A 10960-nucleotide genomic window follows, 5' to 3' on the forward strand; every position below is an offset into this window, starting at 1 on the left:
TCACCTCTCTCCCTCCTCACATCTCTTTCCCCCCTCACCTCTCTTTCCCCCCTCACCTCTCTTTCCCCCACTCACCTCTCTTTCCCCCCCTCACCTCTCTTTCCACCCCTCACCTCTTTCCCCCCTCAACTCTCTCCCCCCACCACTTCTCTCTCCCCCCTCCTTCACTTCTCTTTCCCCCCTCCTCTACCTCTCTCTTCCCCCTCACCTCTCTCTCCCCCCTACCTCTCTCTTCCCCCCCCTCGCCTCCCTCTCCCCCCCTCGCCTCCCTCTTACCCCTCACCTCCCTCTTACCCCTCACCTCTCTCCCCCCACCACCACTTCTCTCTTTCCCCCCCTTCACCTCTCTCTTTCCCCCCCTTCACCTCTCTTTCCCCTCCCTTCACCTCTCTTTCCCCCCCCCTTCACCTCTCTCTCCCCCCCCCCCCCTTCACCTCTCTCTTCTCCCCCTCCTTCACCTCTCTCTCCCCCTACACCTCTCTTCCTCCCTAAACCTCTCTCCCGCCCCTCAGCCCTCTCATCTTCTACTTTACTACTTTTTCCTACACAGGTATACTGACTACAAAAATGTATCTTTTTTTATGAAATTTTTAAAAAAAAGCCTACATTTAGCCTATAATAGTAATAATCCCCTCAGAACAGGGCATTACTGGCCAATAATGCCCTGGCTGGATTAAAGTCCCTCGGTTTCGCCTCGGGCCTTCAACTCTTCCAGCCAGTGCATTATTGGCCAGTAAATGCCCTTTCCTTCGGGGATTATTACTTAAATAATAACTTTATTGTTACTGAGCAGTATTGCCTACAAATAGATCTGAACTATGTAAAGAACCATGTTATACCTGCTTTTGCCATTAGGTGGGGCTGTGGCTTTAATTTTCCCCTCTGCTGTAATCACATTTTGCAACCAATAACCTCATCTAAAACAGCAATATTTTATGCTCCCCACTGAAGTCTTCTTACAGTATGAGCTGCAGGTTTCCGTAACAATCCTTCACCGCAGTTATTGGTTCCATAAGGAAAGTAATACCTCATGCAAGAACCGTTCTGTTTCTACTTTATGGAAGCTAGGCAATGATTGCATTCTTACTTATACTTTGCTTGTCCGCTCAGACTGGGCGGTTTTTTTTTGCGGGGAGACGAGCTAAGAAAAATGTTGAAAAAAAGAAAATGACGCAAACAGTAAAATTTCTGCAATTCCTATTGGACTACACAACCACTATCCAAATGAATTGTAACGGAAGGAGAACAAAATAATAATAATATCTTTATTTCATATAGCGCTTTTCTCCCAATGGGACTCAAAGCGCGTCCCAGTTACAGCATAGCGCGCGGCCCGCAGCACGTAGGAATGTTACGGACACAGCCCCTGCCCTGGTGATCTTACAATCTATGTTTTTGGTGACTAAGGCACAGGGAGATAAAGTGACTTGCATAAGCTTATAGGGGGTTCCATGTTAAACTGGACAAGAAGCAAAAGGTGACACACTTGTGTGGTCATTTGCATGTCATTACCCAGAATCCCTGGCTGCAGTGGAAGTACTGTATGCTAAACGATAATGGGAAAAGGCGGGGTTGTAGACCTGTCTGGGATATGAATTTCCGCACAAGTGGTATTTTTATTTACAAAAACAAGGAACAGCAGCGGGGCCAATATGGCTCTCTCTTATACTAATATGTTCGTTAGACATAGAACATAAGATCTAAGATCTTTTCTTAATAACCCACATATCAAAAAGTGGTATAGACATGTGGGTGATATTTGTATGATCTAACAAGGCAGTGAAAGTAAACTAGAAGACATGATGAAAGAAGCAAAGAGATTACAGAGCACCTTTACATTTACAATTGAATCAGATAAGGAGCAGATTAACTTTCTAGATGTGACAAAACTAATGAGGGGTTAAAAAAAAATCTATATTACACTAAACCAACGGACTGGAATAATATGCTATTAGTCTCTAGCTCATGAAACAGAAGTTCAAAGTAGCAGCACGACAGGAATATGCATAAACTGCACTCTTGATTATATAACAATACTAATAACTATTTCACATAGCACTTTTCTACCAATGGGACTCAAAGCGCTTCTCAACTACAGTACAGCGTGCAGTACGCAGCACATAGGAATGTTACAGGCACAGAACCTGCCCAGAGGAGTTTACAATCTATGATTTTGGTGCCTGAGGCACAAGGAGATAAAGTGGTCACAAGGAGCTGACACCGGGAACTGAACCAGGTTTCCCTGCTACAAACTCAGTGTCGTTGTTGACAGATGCATATACTCACCAAGCCACTTCTTCCCATATGTGAGACACAGGTATCCAGTCATCAGTACTTACCAAGATTCTTATAAGATAAAGCGTGGGCTCATGCCAGGAAAACTAGCAGCAGGGGATGCTCAGAAGCTTTTATTTGTTGACAGGGGACAGAATATTAGGAGATGTACATGGATTAAAGCAGCATGTTAAAATTGGCTCTCTTGGAATCTATTTAATACAAAAGACACTATTTGGGGGGCTTGATTACCTTCAATAACCAACACCATGTGGTCCACCTTAACTAGTGAGGATTTATGCTGATAAATCCTTTATCTCTGCTCATTCTTAAACTTTGTAGTCTTTACACCCCCAAATAGTGATTAATATGTCTGATTTGGGGGGAAAAGCAGAGAATGCCAACCCTGCAGCAGGCTACAGAAAACGGAGGATTACACATACTGTACAATTTGTGTTTAAATGAAGCTAGGTACATGAAACCACTGCAGAACATACTAAAGTAAAAGGTATACATGTACTTTTAACCGTATTTATACCACGGAGAGGAGAGATACTTTGAGGTTGTGGTCAACATTTTGTTTATGTTCATTTTCCTATAGTGGCCTATTGTGCACGAAGTGAAGATAACCTTTGTTACTATACTTCTGAGGTGGCCAAATCCAGTTCTCAAGGGCCACCAACAGGCCAGGTTTTAAGGATATCCCTGCCTTGGCACAGGTGGCTCAGTTATTCTGACTGAGCTGAAGGAGGGATGTCATTAAAACCTGGCCTGTTGGGGGCTCTTGAGGACTGGAGATGGTCACCGGTGCTCTACTTCTACTGTCAATGAGTGCCCTTTTACCACCAGGAATATAAATGGTTAAACCCTAGGTGGCCAATGCATTTGCAGGCCTCTCTGGCAGCCAAGGGGTTAAGATATTGAGTGTGATGCACCTGGGGTATAGGGGAACCCAATGCCAAGTAAATTGGAAGCATAACAAAATTAACTCATTTGTTGATTAAACTCTGACCAAACCTAAAAGCACAAACTCTTTTAGACATGATTGCCTTGGTGTAAATCAGCCTGGACAAAGCAATCCATCGAGCAGTAATAAACTAAGTGAATAGTTCCATCGCTCTTGGCTTACACTGTGATAATTATTATTCCGTTCGGTGATTATGAAAAAGTTTTACACTTCTGGCATTTCTAGGGGGGGTTTATCTCTCTTCCCCCACCCCAAAAAGGTCAGGTTTTCAGAATGTCTCTACTTCAGCACACGTGGGGTCGGTCAGTGGCTCCCTGCTTCAGCACAGGTTGGCTATCCTTAAAACCATAGATAGTTACATAGCAGATGAGGTTGAAAAAAGACATGCGTCCATCAAGTTCAACCTATGCTAAATTTAGACGGCAGATACTTTATCTTATATTCGTACTTACAGTGTATTGATCCAGAGGAAGGCAAACAAAAAACCCAGTGACATATCATCCAATGAACCTGACCTACTGGGGGGTTCTAAGGACATAACAAAGATATATATATATATATATATATATATATATATATAGCAACTGTAAATATTACTGTATGTTCATTTGCATGTCTTAGACAGGTCTGCAACCCTGTCTTTCCCCATTGTCACCCCAGCATACAGCGTTTCCACTGCAGCAAGGGATTCTGGGAAATGACATGCAAATGAGCACTCAGTGCCACCTTTTGTCTCAAGCTCGTATTACACAAGCCAATGCATGCTGTTTTAAGCACAGCTTTTAAACAGAGGCTGGGATGAGATGCAAAGCCATTAGACCTACTCACATACATGTTTCAACCTTGATGGGTATCATCAGTGCGAGGTTGGTCTTAATGGCAAAGCAGGTTTGAGACTAGACTAGGTAATCACCACTGTCATTAAGGTTATGGTGGGTAAAAAAAGTGTATATATATATATATACTAGCTGAGAGACCCGGCGTTGCCGGGATGTAATGTTCCCGTTCCTCTCTCTCCTCCCCCCTCTCTCTGTTTGTCCCCCATTCACATCAATCCAGTCCCCCCCCTCCCTCCCTCCTTTACAGCTTCATGTAGCGTGTGTGCGTCAGTCACTGTGTGTTTGCTCGCGCGTCAGTGAGTCTGAGGCAGAAACACAAACACACACAGACTGACTGACGCACACACAGTCAGTGTGTGCCTCAGTCAGTGTGTGCGTGCGTCAGTCAGGCTTTGTGTGCGCGTCAGTCAGTGTGTGCGTGCGTGCGGCAGTCAGTCAGTGTGTGCGCGCGGGGCGTCAAAGGCAGGGGGGGGCGTCAAAGGCAGGGGGGGCGTCAAAGGGAGGGGGGGGGCGTCAAAGGGAGGGGGGGGCGTCAAAGGGAGGGGGGGGCGTCAAAGGGAGGGGGGGGGGCGTCAAAGGGAGGGGGGGGGCGTCAAAGGGAGGGGGGGGGCGTCAAAGGGAGGGGGGGGCGTCAAAGGGAGGGGGGGGCGTCAAAGGGAGGGGGGGGGCGTCAAAGGGAGGGCGGGGGGGGCGTCAAAGGGAGGGGGGGGCGTCAAAGGGAGGGGGGGGCGTCAAAGGGAGGGGGGGGGCGTCAAAGGGAGGGGGGGGGCGTCAAAGGGAGGGGGGGGCGTCAAAGGGAGGGGGGGGCGTCAAAGGGAGGGGGGGGGCGTCAAAGGGAGGGGGGGGCGTCAAAGGGAGGGGGGGGGCGTCAAGGGAGGGGCGGGGGGCGTCAAAGGGAGGGGGGGGGCGTCAAAGGGAGAGGGGGGGGGCGTCAAAGGGAGAGGGGGGGGGGCGTCAAAGGGAGAGGGGGGGGCGTCAAAGGGAGGGGGGGGGGGGCGTCAAAGGGAGGGGGGGGCGTCAAAGGGAGGGGGGGGCGTCAAAGGGAGGGGGGGGGCGTCAAAGGGAGGGGGGGGGCGTCAAAGGGAGGGGGGGGGGGCGCCTCAAAGGCATGGATTCCTCCCCCTGCATTTCCTGCAGTGGACAGGAGGGGGGGGGGCAGTGGACAGGAGGGGGGGGCAGTGGACAGGAGGGGGGGCAGTGGACAGGAGGGGGGGGGCAGTGGACAGGAGGGGGGGGGCAGTGGACAGGAGGGGGGGGCAGTGGACAGGAGGGAGGGGGCAGTGGACAGGAGGGGGGGGGGGGCAGTGGACAGGAGGGGGGGGGCAGTGGACAGGAGGGGGGGGGGCAGTGGACAGGAGGGGGGGGGGGGGGCAGTGGACAGGAGGGGGGGGGGCAGTGGACAGGAGGGGGGGGGGCAGTGGACAGGAGGGGGGGGCAGTGGACAGGAGGGGGGGGGCAGTGGACAGGAGGGGGGGGGCAGTGGACAGGAGGGGGGGGCAGTGGACAGGAGGGGGGGGCAGTGGACAGGAGGGGGGGGGCAGTGGACAGGAGGGGGGGGGCAGTGGACAGGAGGGAGGGGGCAGTGGACAGGAGGGGGGGGGGCAGTGGACAGGAGGGGGGGGGGCAGTGGACAGGAGGGGGGGGCAGTGGACAGGAGGGGGGGGGCAGTGGACAGGAGGGGGGGGCAGTGGACAGGAGGGGGGGGGCAGTGGACAGGAGGGGGGGCAGTGGACAGGAGGGGGGGCAGTGGACAGGAGGGGGGGCAGTGGACAGGAGGGGGGGGGGCAGTGGACAGGAGGGGGGGGCAGTGGACAGGAGGGGGGGACAGGAGGGGGGACGCAGTGGACAGGAGGGGGGACGCAGTGGACAGGAGGGGGGGGCAGTGGACAGGAGGGGGGGGCAGTGGATAGGAGGGGGGGGCAGTGGACAGTGGACACACACACACACACACACACACACACACACACACACACACACACACACACACACACACACACACACACACACACACACACACACACACACACACACACACCCCCCTCAGTTGATGCGCCCTTTCTCAGTTCCGTTTGGCGCCGGAGGTGGGGAGCGACACCTACCTGTACTTCCGGGCGCCGCCACCGTCTGACTCTCGGCGCCGCGAGGGAGGAAGGGGGTCCGCCATCTTACGCGCCGCGTGGCAGCTGCGGGAAGCGAGGTGATTTGGAGCGGGGAGGGGGGAGAGGTGATTTGGAGCGGGGAGAGGTGATTTGGAGCGGGGAGAGGTGATTTGGAGGGGGAGAGGTGATTTGGAGCGGGGAGAGGTGATGCGTGGCTGGGGAGGGTGAGTGGTGATGCGCTGGGGAGGGGGGAAGAGGTGATGCCGCTGGGGAGGGGGAAGAGGTGATGCGCTGGGGAGGGGGAAGAGGTGATGCCGCTGGGAGGGGGAAGAGGTGATGCCGCTGGGAGGGGGAAGAGGTGATGCCGCTGGGGAGGGGGAAGAGGTGATGTCCGCTGGGGAGGGGGAAAAGGTGATTTGGAGAGGGGAGAGAGGTGTGTGTGTGTGTGTGTGTGTGTTGTGTGTGTGTGTGTGTGTGTGTGTGTGTTATTTATTTTTTTGGACCAATTGGCCCGTCACTCGCCTCAGGCCAATGAGAGGTGTGGGGGCGGGCCAAGGGGGTGGTGTGAGTGTGTGAGGCCAATGAGAGGTGTGCGGGGGCGGGCGGGCCAAGGGACCAATGAGATTGCCGCTAGGGACACCGGACATCCAGCAGGCAGGCATGCATGCAGGCAGGCAGGCAGGCAAACATACAGTGCTTTCACTAATATAGTATAAGATATATATATTAGAAAGACAAAACAGAGAGCGCACGCCCCATAGTGTAACACTGTAACATTTAATGTAGGGAAGGGTGGATGGGGGGGATTAAAAACACTCACAATGGAAAGGTAAAATATAAGCAGTATGTGATATATAATCACCACCAAGGCGTGTCCAAACCGCAGCAGAGAGTCCAAGACAAGCTGGAAAAGGTCTCACGAACAGCGGTTCACTCGATAAAGTTGCATTTGTTGCGACGAAACGCGTCAGGGACGTACCTTACGACATTACGTCATCACGTTGTGTGCATCCTTTACGGCCGTGGAGCACATGTAGTGATTTTAAGGCCAAATCTGATACCAGATGTACCTGGAGGATTTCGAGTGAACCGGAGGGACAGCGCTGTTCGTGAGACCTTTTCCAGCTTGTCTTGGACTCTCTGCTGCGGTTTGGACACGCCTTGGTGGTGATTATATATCACATACTGCTTATATTTTACCTTTCCATTGTGAGTTTTTTTAATCCCCCCCATCCACCCTTCCCCACATTAAATGTTACAGTGTTACACTATGGGGCGTGCGCTCTCTGTTTTGTCTTTCTCATAGATTTTGCTGTGGAGCTGGTTATTCCATGTGAGAGCTGCCGTGGGCCCCTGGGATCTGTACATTGTTCTGGTGCTACCTGTCAGGACTCATTGTGGGGTTTGGACCTTTATTTTGTTATTTTGTGTATCCATTTGTTTGTTTTTACCATTTTATTGATTTTTGTACATATATTATTAAGGTTTTTCACCTCTTAGGGTAATTATTCAACCACCATTATTATCATTTGATATATGTTCATATACCTGTTGGTGCTACTTTTTGTTTCTTTTTTGTCTATATATATATATATATATATATATATATATATATATACAGTGGTTGACAAATCACCAAAAAATCTACTCGCCACACAAAAAAATCTACTCGCCACCTAGTACCAAACGTGTGCTGCTTGGGCCAATATTTACTCGCCCGGGGGTAAAATCCACTCGCCCGGGCCGAGCAAATGTGTAGGTTTGTCGAACACTGTGTATATATATATATATAGTCAGTGGTCGACAAATCACCAAAAAATCTACTCGCCCAACAAAAAAATCTACTCGCCACCTAGTACCAAACGTGTGCTGCTTGGGCCAATAGGAGCTCGCCACAATGTTAAATCTACTCGCCCGGGGCGAGCAAATGTATAGGTTTGTCGAACACTGTATATAGTTTCACATGAAGGTACTTATACAATTTCAAAGTCACACAGTCATCCACAATTATTCTGAAACGGACATAAATAAGCATATGTCTGTCAAACTGGGCTGAAATTTGATACCTGGTACCAATGTATTTAATATTCTCTATCATTTTATCAAGGCGGGTCCAAAGAGAACCCCAAAAAGTTCCTATAACTAGCATTCGCTACCACAGCGAGTGCTAGTTATAGGAACTTTTTCGGGTTCTCTTTGGACCCGCCTTGATAAAATGTCTATTCTTTTTCCTATAGCACCCTGTTAGAAATTCATATTGATTATTACTAGTACTAGGATGAGCGGTATGGTCACTATATAGTTTAATATTCTCTATTAGCCAGTTTTGCTGAAGCAACAGCTATGGAAGTAAATGGCATGTGTGTAAGCAGCTAAGAAAGTGTGCGGCCGTCTCATATACAGTATGGCTGAATACTGTACCGGTTCTCAATGCAGAAATGTGCTAAGGTTAGTCGGGAGATGGCTGCCTCAGTATACAGAGAAATAGAGCTTCTTTCATGCATCCAAATCTACTTTCTGAAAGGGAAAAGAATAAATAAAACAAACGGCTGGCGAGGGTAACATTTTAGCAGCCAATGATATTGTAATGACAGTATATTGTTGATGCAACTTTTTCCATCGTGTGGCAGAAAACCCGTTTGTGCAGCATTTCAAATTCACACGATCAGCTTAAAAAAAAAAAAAAAAAAGCAGCATTCCTTAGTCTGCTTTTTGCACATTGTTTGAATAAGCGCATTTGTGCCATCAAGAACCAGATGCTCACTGGGTTTGTGATGATGTAGAGACTCTGATCCAAGAAATGTTCACACCGGAAGAGTACAGTGCAATATGTTAGAGGAGCAGTGGGATTTCCAGCTATCAGAGCCAGCCTTGTCGTTGCAGGCCACCTGCTTGGTACCAGATGCCGTGTGAAGTTCAATAGCTATTTTACTTTGTTATTTGGGACCTTGTGGCATTGTAATAGTTGGGGCAGTGATTACCATACAAGGCAGCATGGCGTTGATAAGGAAAACCAGTATATCCATTTCAGTTTGCTCATCACATTCTTTATTGCAGTTTCCCTCTGGCAATCAGGTATTGAATAATGCAGGGATGCTCAACTCCAGTGCTTAAGAAGCCCCGCCCCACAAACAGGTCAGCTTTTAAGGATATCCCAGCTACAGCCCATGTGGCGGAGCCAAAGACTGAGCCACCTGTGCTGAAGCAGGGATATCCTTAACATCTGACCTGTTGGGGAGGGTCTTGAGTACCCCTGGAATAATGCAATTGAAAATGTGCGTGCACTTAGCTCAGACCGGGTTTCTCTGTATACTGCAAGATCGAGTATTGTGATTACATTTTTGGGGTGATAAATATTTTTATTAGCGCTTGGGGGCACTGCCGTTTTGCATTATCCAATGGTATTGCGATAAATGCAAGCTGTCATCTCTTTCACTTAACTGCATCTAAATGCCTTAAGATTCCCACATTTCCCATTTAAAAACATTAGCCCATGCTTCAGTTAAAATTGCTTGGCCATGGAAAAAAATTGCTGCGCAGACTTGCCTATAAATTATTAGCGCAAGTAGTAGTATTTTCATGTTTCTCTGGTGGGAAACCTAGAAGATCTGCTTTTGTAATTTTTATAAAAAAAAATATTTAATACTAATTGCTTTGGTTTTCGTGGGTAGGTCCAGCAAAAATTCAGCATATTAGACAAGAACACACCTGGGACATCGTGTTGATTTTATACGAATGGTAATGCATTAAGATTTACTTCTACTGTCTCCGAACAGTAAGAACCGGGCTTACTGAACTTTCTTAAGCCTTAGGACATGTTATGGACAATTGAAATGAGAAGGAAATGGCATAACCCTGCACCATAAATATGATCATCATACACCAAACAGGTTACAATTGTAATCATTTACGTTCAGTGCTATTATACTCATATATAGTATCAGCCAGTCCTTGTACTCTGTCAGTAGACTCATTCCGTAAAGTTAGTTGGGTCCATGTTTGGTAGGTTTTTCCAAAATAAAATATGTATAATTGTATTTATTTTACAAATGCAGGATTTTTACATTGATCCAACTGGAGACATGTACATCAAACATAAAAGGTAACCATTAGTAATATGCAATGACCCACAGAGCTTGCAATCTAAGCGGTATGTTGGGAGACCTGCAGAAGACAGTGTTGATTTGAAGCTTTTGAAATGCTTAATGAAGACGTTCAGTTATCTGGTGTGTCACGGAGTTGTTAGAGGGGTACGGGGGTGGGGGGTTGGTGCAGAGTGAGGGGACGGGGCATAGAGGAAAAAGCAGTGAGGTATGAAGACCGGTTCAAGCATGAGAAATAAGTAGAGATAGGAGAGGCAGCAAGGAGACGGCGATCAACACTGCACAACAGAGAAGCAGGGACATAGCAATAGATAGATCAGAGATGAGATTTGTTGTAAAAGAAAAAAAGGAAAGATACATTTCTAGCTTTAAAGATAAGGAGAACATTGTTCCTAATATAAAATATAAAGGATACATATATAATATATAGCCATACATATATAATTATGCTATATTAACTTAACATTTTGGAAGTAGTTATTTTACAGTCTACACTAGGGGTAGCCAACTCCAGTTCTCAAGAGCTGCCAACAGGTCAGGTTTTCAGGATATCCCTGCTTCAGCACAGGTGGCTCGACTGAGCCACTGATTGAGCCACCTGTGCTGACACAGGGATAGCCTGAAAACCTGACCTGTTGGTAGCTCTTGAGAACTGGAGTTGGCCACCCCTGATCTACA

Source organism: Ascaphus truei, chromosome 9 (assembly GCF_040206685.1).
Source record: "Ascaphus truei isolate aAscTru1 chromosome 9, aAscTru1.hap1, whole genome shotgun sequence".
Classification (NCBI taxonomy): Eukaryota; Metazoa; Chordata; class Amphibia; order Anura; family Ascaphidae; genus Ascaphus; species Ascaphus truei.